Source organism: Echinops telfairi, unplaced genomic scaffold (genome assembly GCF_000313985.2).
Source record: "Echinops telfairi isolate 266 unplaced genomic scaffold, ASM31398v2 ScPeMD7_7468;HRSCAF=8506_0, whole genome shotgun sequence".
Classification (NCBI taxonomy): Eukaryota; Metazoa; Chordata; class Mammalia; order Afrosoricida; family Tenrecidae; genus Echinops; species Echinops telfairi.
The window spans coordinates 50,269,744-50,279,798 of NW_022111369.1; the positions used below are offsets into that span (position 1 = coordinate 50,269,744).

Sequence of the window (10,055 nt, forward strand, 5' to 3'; positions counted from 1 at the left end):
TTAAACCACCTCTAAGATGAGCACCTTCCATGGTTAAACCACCTCTAAGATGAGCTATGCAATTGCAATCCATTCCAGCGCTCCCTCCCCACTCCTGTCTTCACTATTCATTCATGAACCTCTCCCTGCCCCACTCCTACATTCTCTGTATCCCTTTGTATCAGTTATTATCTTTATGCATCCACTCCTCCTGTGCTACTCAGAGAACCAACAGAAAACAATAAAAAACAAAATCACACTAAGGTGTTAAGGATAAAACCATAATATACAGACAAAAAATACAAATAATGCATAAAAAGTAAAAGACCCCTAACAACATTCAAAAATCCAAGGAAGAAATTTCTGTCATGGAATCAGTAAGACATACTTGCACCCAGAACAAATGCAGGTCGTGTCGATAGAGTGGTCAACTGGCCAAGTGTTGAGTTCGATCCAGCACAATCAAGAGTCCAATGGCCTGTGCCTGATAGTTAGACTATTCAATACTCTTGCCTGTGGCTGGAGCAGGTCTGCCAGTGGCTCAGCCTGACTAGATGCCCCACCGATGGCGTTTGGGCTCCCACCATCCTTCATAGCCTGCTACAAATTGGATGTTCATAATTTTTGCTTTGATGTTTTTCTCCTTACCATATTCGAAGTTTGTAATTGTCATTTTTGGATCACCCTACTGGCATGCTTCTTCCATGTGGACTTAGTTGACTCCTTGCTTGGATGGCTGTTTCTTTGAATAGAAGCTTTAAGACCCCAGACACTATTCTGATTGATAGCCAGGCACCATCAGCTTTCTTCACCACACTTTGCTGTAGCACCCTTATCTAAAGTAATACAGATAATTTATGTTAAGCTAAAACTTTAATTCAGTTCTAAGTCTTAAGCCCACAGGTTGAGAACCACTGATTTATAACTTTAGATCAAACATGCTAGTGTACTTTTTCCACGTGGAGTTAGTTGATGTCTCATTTAGATGGCGGCTCGTTTTAAGACAACTTTTTAAAGACCCTGGCCGCTATTCTTTCTGATAGCCAGGTACCATCTGCTTTCCTCACCACACTTTGCTAGAGCATATATATTTTCAGAGATCTCTGCATGAGGGTGAGTATCAAGTAAGGCCATATCATAAGAACTAATTTTTTCTCAAATAAGGCCTATGATTAAGTGTGAGCCCTAAGTCCATTCATATCTCTATGGTTTATATAGGTCCCTGGCTCATTTTACAGACATCAATATCATTTTACAGGAGAACATTATAAATCATCTCCCTGGGGCATCAGATATTTTTATTGATAGTATCACTAGTTTAACCAATGGTATAAAATTTAAAACACTATTGAGAATAGGAAAGTATTTATGTAGAGGTCAGCCTTCAGGATAAAATACATGAATTACTGACTTATGTAGATTAATAGCTTAAGGGTGTGGACACTATTTACAAAACCAGTGAGGGTTGGGGATAGGACAAACTTATTTATTTAAAAATTAATTAATTCATTTTTAATAATTTTATTGGGGACTCTTACAGCCGTTATCACAATCCATCCATCCATCCATCCATCCATTGTGTGAAGCACATTTGTACATATGTTACCATCATCATTTTCAAAACATTTTCTTTCTACTTGAGTCCTTGGTATCAGCTCATTTCTGCCCCGTCCCCAACCTCCTTCCCTCATGAACCATTGATAATTTTATAATTTTTTTTCATGTCTTATACCTACTGCTGTCGTCCTTCACCCACTTTTCTGTTGTTCATCCCCCTGGGAAGGGGTTATCTGAAGATCATTGTGATCGGTTCCCCCTTTCTCTCCTCACCTTCCTCTTACCCTCATGGTATTGTAGCTCTCATTATCTGTCCTGGATTTTATGTGTTGCGAGCTCTTATCTGTACCAGTGTAAGGTAGAATTGGGGTCATGATAGTGGGGGAGAGGAAACATTAAAGAACTAGAGGAAAGTTGTATGTTTCTTCAGTGCTATACTTCACCCTGACTGGCTCATGACCCTTCTGTAAGGGGATGTCCAGTTATCCACAGATGGGCTTTGTTTCTCCACTCTCTCATCCACATCAAAATGATTTTTTGTTCTGGGTCTTTGATGCCTGATACCTGATCGCATCGACACATCATGATCACACGGGCTGGTGTGCTTTTTTCATGTAGGCTTTGTTGCGTCTCAGCTAGATGGCCACTTGTTTGTTTTTAAGCCTTTAACATCCCAGATGCTATATCTTTAGAGAGTCTGGCACCATCAGCTTTCTTCATCACATTTATTTATGCAGCCATTTTGTCTGCAGGGATCATGTCTGGAAGGTGAGCCTCATAGAATGCCGGGCTATTAGAAGAAAGTGTTCTTGCATTGTGGAAGCGCTTGAGTAGAGGCCAAATGTCTGTCTGCTACCTTAACACTTAACATATAAATACACATAAATAGATCTATTTCCCTATCATTATATATAAATATATTTACATATGTACATGCCTGTTAGACCTCTCTAAATGTCTTTTGCCTCCTAAGTTCTTTCCTCTATTTTAGCAGTTCTCAACCTGTGGGTCACAACCCCTCTGGAGGTCAAACAACCCTTTCACAGGGGCAACCCTTTAATTTCTTCTTGTCCCACTCTCATGTTTGGCCTTCATTCAGGTTTTGGTAATTTCTCTTGGTTACATTGCCCTCGATATAACCCCATCTGACATCCTAATCCTCCTTGCTATTGATTTTAGATCACTTGCTGTTCCCTTGTCCCTGGGTTTGTTGACACCCTCTTTCCTTTCTACTGCTGCTCCCTCTCCCATGTCCCCCAGGACCCTTGATCCCGTTGTTTTCTCCTGTGGATTGTTTATCGCATCTATCTTATCTAGATAGACATGCAGAGACTATAATAAGCACAAAAATGTGCTCTCTTCATCAGCACATATGCTAAAATTGGAAAGATACAGAGAAGATTAGCATGGCCCCTGCTCAAGGATGACATGCAAATTCATGAAGCATTCCATATTTCCTTACAAATCTGGCTAGACCAGAGGATGTACACTGGCACAGGTAGGAATTGGAATCTAGGACAGATGATCCCTTCAGAACCAGGGCTGAGAGTGGTGATACTGGGAGGGTGGAGGGAGGGTGGGATAGAAAGGGGGAACCGATTACAAGGAAGTATATATAACCTCCTCTCTGGGGGATGGACAACAGAAAAGTGGGTGAAGAGAGACATTGGACAATGTAAGACATGACAAAATAATTTATAAATTATCAAGGGTTCATGAGGTGCAGGGGGTAGCGGGTAGGGAGGGGGAAAATGAGCTGATACCAAGGGCTCAAGTAGAAAGCAAATGTTTTGAGAATGATCATGGCAACAAATGTACAAATGTGCTTGACACAATGGATGTATGTATGGATTGTGATAAGAGTTGTACGAGCCCCCAATAAAATTATTAAAAATAATAATAAGCACAAAAACAAGACAAAGCAAAAAAATAAAACCAAACCAATAACAACAACAAAAGAAAACAAAAGACAAAACAACAACAATAATCAACCAATGACAAAATAAGAAAGGCCAATATATAGTTCCAGGTGTGTTTGTTGACCTTTAGGAGTGTGTTGCGGTTGAGTCTGCTGGGGTGCCAAGCCCTGACCCCAAAGTCTATTTTTGGTATTCCCCAGGACTTCATTGCTTTGCTCCTTTGGTGCTCTGTTGCATGCCCTTAGCGTTTCCCACCAGTGTGTTGGGGTCAGATGGAGCAAAATTCCCATACTGTGTCTCCAGTGTTGTCCCCACAGCACTATGCGTCAATGGAAACCGTTGTGTCTCATGGTGGGGTTGGTCCTCCGGTCCTCTCTGTGCATTGGCTACTCTGAGCAGGGAAATCATCCTCTGGGTTTGGTGCACCAGGATGTGTTCCACTCTCTTTCCTTCCCTCTTCATTTGATCCTGTGTGCTCTGTTCAGATGCACCCATCTCCATGAACTGCAGCTTCTCTGTTGTCCTCTGAAGTGCATTTTTCTGGGGGGGCTTGTCCACTTGGTTGGGATTGGGGCTGGCCCCACAGACCTATTTATTGGGTCACTGCTTCATGCTAGTACATTGCATTCACATCTTGGCACACTGGGTTGAAGTCTGGTCTCTCTCTCCTGTTCTGTGTAGATATAACAATACCCTCTCCTTGGGTGGGTTAGTACCCTGTTCCCCTGCTACCCATGTCTTCTTTTCCACCTGTGCTTTTTAGTTGGCTGCCATATGTATCCCAGGAGTCTGGTCCCTGCCATAGTACCTGGACCTCACCCATGAATATATGTATACAGTAGCTTTTCCCCTAGGCCCTTTTTGCATTTTTAAGCTTCCTCAGCAGACTCATGTTGTACTTGTCCGTTTGTGCTTGGCTTACTTTGCTTAGCATAATTACCTCCAGTTCTTTCCATGTGGCAATGTGCTTCAAGCATTCATCATTGCTTTTTAGGGATGCATAGCACTCCATTGTGTGTATGTACCACAGTTTTTTAATCCATTTGTCCGTTGATGGAAATGTGGGTCATTTCCATCTCCTTGCAACACTGAACTGTGCCATGGTGAACATTGGAGCACAGATGTCTGGCTGTGGTTTGTTTTTTGCCTCTGCTGGATATAGGCCCAGTAGGGGGATTGCTGTGTCATATGGTAGCTTGATTTCCCTCTGTTTTAGATTTTGCCCAATCATTTTCCATAATGGCTATACATACCTACAGGTTCACCAGTGTGGACGAGAGTTCCTATCTCACCACAGCCCCTCCAACACTTGTTACTTTCTGAATTTTTTAATTGGGCTATCTTTGAAGGTATTAGGTGGTAATTCACAGTTGTTTTAATTTGCATTTATCTTATGGTTAATGATCAGGAACATTTTCTCCTATGTTTATTGGCCATTCAGATTTTTGCCCTTGTGAAACTTCTCTTCAGGTCCTTTGCCCACCCCCTCAGTGGGCAATTAGTTTTTTTCTTTTTGGAAGCTAGCAGAGTATTGTTGATTTCAGTAATAGGGCCTTTGTCTGATGTGTCATTGCTAAAGATGTTTTCCCAGTCTGTGGGCTCTCTTATTACTCTCTTGGTGAATTCTTTTGATGTATACAGGTGTCTTATCTTCAGTATATCCCACTTGTCAATTTGTACACCCTCTGTGTTTGTGTCCTTCATTATTTCTGATAAGCCTATGTTTTCTCTGCACCAAAGTTCTCAGGTTTGTCCCAAATCCCTCATTGATGACCCTAATAGTTTAGGGTTTTGCCTCAAGGTCTGAGATTCACCTTGAGTTAATTATTGTGCATGGAGTGAAGTAAATGTCTTGCTTCATTTTTCTGCAGGTAGATGTCCATTTTTTTCCAGCACCACTTGTTGAAGAGGGCATCCACTTCCCATTGATAATTTTGGGGCCCTCATCAAAGATCAGTTGTCTGTATGCTGATGATTTTATTTCTGGATTTTCAGTTCTTTTTAATTGGTCTGAGTATCTATCATTGTACCAATACCACACTATTTTGACCACTGTGGCTGTATAATAGGTGCTAGAGTCAGATAAAGCAATCTCTCCAACTTTGTCCTTCTTCTTGAGGAATTCTCTGCTAATTCTGGGCTTCTCTCTCTATGAAGTTGGTAATCAGTTTTTCAAATTCTTTGAAGAAAGATGATGGTATTTGTAGCAGGATAACATTAAACTTATATAGGGCCTTGGGCTGAGCTGGCATCTCTTCTATATTTAGTCTTCTGATCCATGAAATGGAGTATTCTTCCATTTGTTGAGGTCACTCTTGGTTTCTTATAATAGTGTTCTGTAATTTTCCTCATACAAATCTTATTTTTTGTCAGGTAGATCCCTAGATATTTCCATTTGTTCTTGGCTATTGTGAAGAGTGCTACCTTTTGATCCCCTCTTCCATGGTCTAGGACAAAACTTTTAATCACTCATCCCCAAAGGCAGAACCAAGCCTGCTACATTGACACATGCCATAAAAAAAAAATCAAGGAGAGCATGAAAATTGTAAATTTATAGTAGTCCCAGACCACCATCAATGGGCATCCTCCAAGGAAGGGATCCAAACCAAAGTCCAATGACCACCAATTCCATAACCTTGGGATAGTGGTCGGCTGCTACTTTTCATACTATGGCATTTCAGCCTTAAATCTGCTATGGGTGATCCTTAGGCAAAGTCCTATTCATTTAGATGGGTTTCTAAATGAGAATTTTCTGGTGTGACCAGTGAAAGGTACTGTGTACCTTGGAATGACAAAGTCTAATGGCCCAGGAGGCTATTGCACTCTGTCTGGGTCACCAAGGTCTGGATAGAAGCTAGGTTGAAAGTATCCAATTTAGGAACATGAAACTGGTGTATTCTCCCCTTGAGGTCTGTCTGTATAAATGATGTTAAGCTCCCCGCCTCCGCCTCCGCCCAGTGGCAGGTTGCCCGACTCAGTTCACTCAACAAAAGAAGTACAATCGCCTTCTCTGAGACAAACATGCCTCACCCTTGACTTGAATTTCTGGTGAGGTTCACGAATCATTCTTATAAGAGCGTCTGTTGATTTGGTGTGAAATTACACCAATGTTTTGTGGCAAGGACTTTTCCCTCTTCCACCTTCCAGAGAAAGAGCCCAGCTGAGGTTAGCAATAGACAATATAAGAAAACCATTACCAAATTTGCTGTTGTTATTCAGTGCCTTCAAGTCAATTTTGACTCTTAGCAACCTCATGTGATAGAACACAACTGTCCAGTGCGGAGCAGATTTCTTGGTCTTTCTCTTTCAAAGTGATCAGGGGGGTTAGAATCAACAGCCTTTGCATTAATAGCTGTGTTCTTAACCATGTGCATTACAAGAACTCCTATGGACAGATTTATTATTGTATAAATCACACACGAGGAATTTACTACACAGTGTTTGATAGACTAAGCCAACTGGTTAATCCAATTGCTATAAAAATTGTCTAAGAATTCTTATGTAAGAATCAGAAACAAATGTGATATGAGTGTAAAATGGAAGGAAAGAAGAGAAATTAGCTGAAACTGAGAATTTCACATTCTTTCTTGACTGAAGACAGATGGTGACTGAAGGAGAGTTTGAAGCAGATATTGGTTACAGCAAGACTTATTAAGAAGATAGTTTAAGAATTTAATTCATAGTGTGTTAATAATCTTCATCATATGTAGGTTTTTATTTGGCTTCCATGATTAGGCTCTTACACATTGATATTCAATTTGTTTAAATATTTAAACCCGTCAAATGGTAAACTAAATTCTAATAGAGAAGTAAATGTTTTCCATAAAATCAGCCTACATTATTAATGTTACTCAATTAGACATATTATCATTTTAATACAATCTAATATTATTATTTGAGAGTATTTTTATTATTTTGCTTCATATTTTATTTCTTATACAAGATTATCAATGTTATTATGGTACTTTTGATGATTAGGATTATGAGCTCTGAAACAAGAATCTCCCCAAACCTATTGACGTTGATTTGCATCTGACTCATGGAAGCCATGTGGGATGAAATGAAACTGCCCATAGGGTTCCCAAGACTAGGACCTTTACGGGAGCACACTATCTCATGGCCAGCCTCTGGGTTGGCAGTCAAGAGCTTTCACTGCTGTAAAACCAGGGCATTTGAAACACAACTATCTGGGTTCAAATGCCAGCTTTATCTGTGAAAATTTCTTAATTGCTTTCATCACCAACATCATCATGATCATATTCATTATCAGCATATAGTGTATATGAAAACCATCCCAACCAAGTGACCAAACAAGGAAACAAACAAAGCTCACTGTCATCCAATCAATGCCAAGTCATAACAACCTTGTAGGACAAGGTAGAACTGTACTTGTGAGTTTCCAAGACTAAATTTTTACAGGAATAGAAAGCCCAGTTTTTCTCCTGCAAAGGGGCTGGTGGTTTTGAACTGCTGACCTTAAGGTTAGTAGCCCAACTCATAGAAGCTAAGCTACCAGGGCTCTTGATATAGTACACAAAAACAAGTTTGAGTGACCTATAGTATGTGGTGTAATTGCTCATTGTCATAAAGTGTTATTTTCTTGAATTGCATGAGTGTGTGAGTGTATGAGTGTGTGAATGGCGCAAACGGGTAAGTGCTTGACTACCAGTCAACAGATGGATACTTTGAAACCACCAAGAGGACAGGGCTGGGGTCTGCTTCTGAAAGATTAACGTCTTGAAAACCCAATGAAGCACAATTCTCTTATACACAGGCTATCCAATGAATCAGAATCAATTGAACAGAAAAATACAGGAGCAGCATGTAGTAGGAAATAAATGTGTGTTTTTTTCAATACCACAATAAACCTTCTCACCTTTGTAATTTGACTTTGGTTATCAAATATTATTAATGATTACACTAAATGCCACCCAGTCATGCCAAGCTCGACCATGTCTCTCTTTCACACTCTCACCTTTGAGAGAGTAGGTTAAAAAATCTATGATCATCCCTAAAATAGAGCATAGCATCCCCCCAGGTTATAGAAAGGCATTAGAGAAATGAACAGTAAGTACTTAGAAGGGCTTGGTGATTTGTAAATTCCCTAGTAGACGGGGCATATAGGACTCACAATTTCCCTTTGCAAATTTGTGAATATCTAGGTAATTTTTTAAACATTGAATATTCACTTTTTTTTAGGCTAGAGGATCTGAACTCTAGAAACTTCCTTATCTGTGTGTGTGTGTGTGTGATATTTGGGCAGATGCAGGACTTTGTCTTTCAGACTGGAGGTACCTGGGCACGCATGTCTCTAAAGTCACTACCAGGCTCTACAAATTTGCCATCTATCTGTCTCTGTAGTTATAATCCTTTATAACCCTGCTGAGTCTAGAACTCGTTCTTGGGAATGCTCTAAAATTACTAATTAAATGAAACACTTAAATTTATTACTAATTTCAGAGCTCCTATGGCTCCCCAAAGTGATTTGGGTTCTCTAGATTCCAATGCAATGGTTTGTTTCTCTAGCGTTAATGACTTCTTCGTGGTTTGATGTCCCAGTATCATCCTAGAGAAGAATCTTAAGCAGTTGGGGACTATTTTGTGAATGTGTGAAACTATAAAAGATGCCCGATGGTCAATTTGTATACTCAAGCTCACTAAATTTGCATTGGAATTTCAAAGTTTCAGAGTTGTTTGGGACATCCACACACTTTTCTCAAGTGAGAAAATTGTGAATTAATTGCATTAAATTGACTTTATTGTGAAAGATCAGAGACAAATGTGATAGAAGTGTAAAATGGAGGAGAGAGGGGAAAGGAGCCGAATTTGAGCCATTCACGTTCTTTCTTGACTGAAGGAGAGTTGGAAGCAGTCATTGGTTTCAGCAAGACCTATGAAAAAGACAGTTTAGGAATTTAGTTCATAGTGTGTTGATTTTTTTATTATATGTAAATTTTATTTTGCTTCCATGAGTGGGCTCTTACCTATTGGTATTCAATTAACTTGAATATTTAAAACTGTGACATAATAAACTACAAATATCATATTTCACTTAATATTTATGGAAAGACACTGTCCTTTATGCATATATTTATAAAATGTTAGTTTTCTGTGCTTTTGATTCAGGGATCTGGGATCATAATTTATGGACAAATATAACTTGAAATAATTATTTTTCCACTAACACATAACCATATAATATTATACATTGAATCAATAAGATTTATAACTACTTATAAAATTAGTGGGGTTATTTTTTTGTCATCTCCACTAATTTTCTTATTTTATTTTCTAAAACTCGTAACTAAAATAACTTCCCAACTTATGGTCTTCATTTTGTTAGCCCTTGTCCTGTTCATACCAATGTATACCTATAGCAGATTCAGAAAATCCTACTTTGTTTTTCATCTTTTACTGCACTTTCAACAACCAGTATGAAGCTAAAGAACATATTTTTTAAGGACGCTGTGGCCAAGTGAAGTTTGGAGGCAGAAAGAAGGGCCTGGATGTACATGTGTTGTTGTTAGGTGCCGTAGTGTTGAGATGTACATGTGTTGTTGTTAGGTGCCGTGGTGTTGAGATGTACATGTGTTGTTGTTA

General features: G+C 39.4%; 1 non-coding gene across 1 annotated transcript; it reads left to right on the forward strand.

Annotated features, from left to right (window-relative positions):
- The first annotated feature begins 2,887 nt into the window (after window positions 1-2,887).
- Window positions 2,888-2,994, forward strand: LOC115873343. Its single transcript, XR_004048350.1, has one exon. It is a non-coding gene; the product is annotated as a U6 spliceosomal RNA (small nuclear RNA).
- The last annotated feature ends 7,061 nt before the right edge of the window (window positions 2,995-10,055 follow it).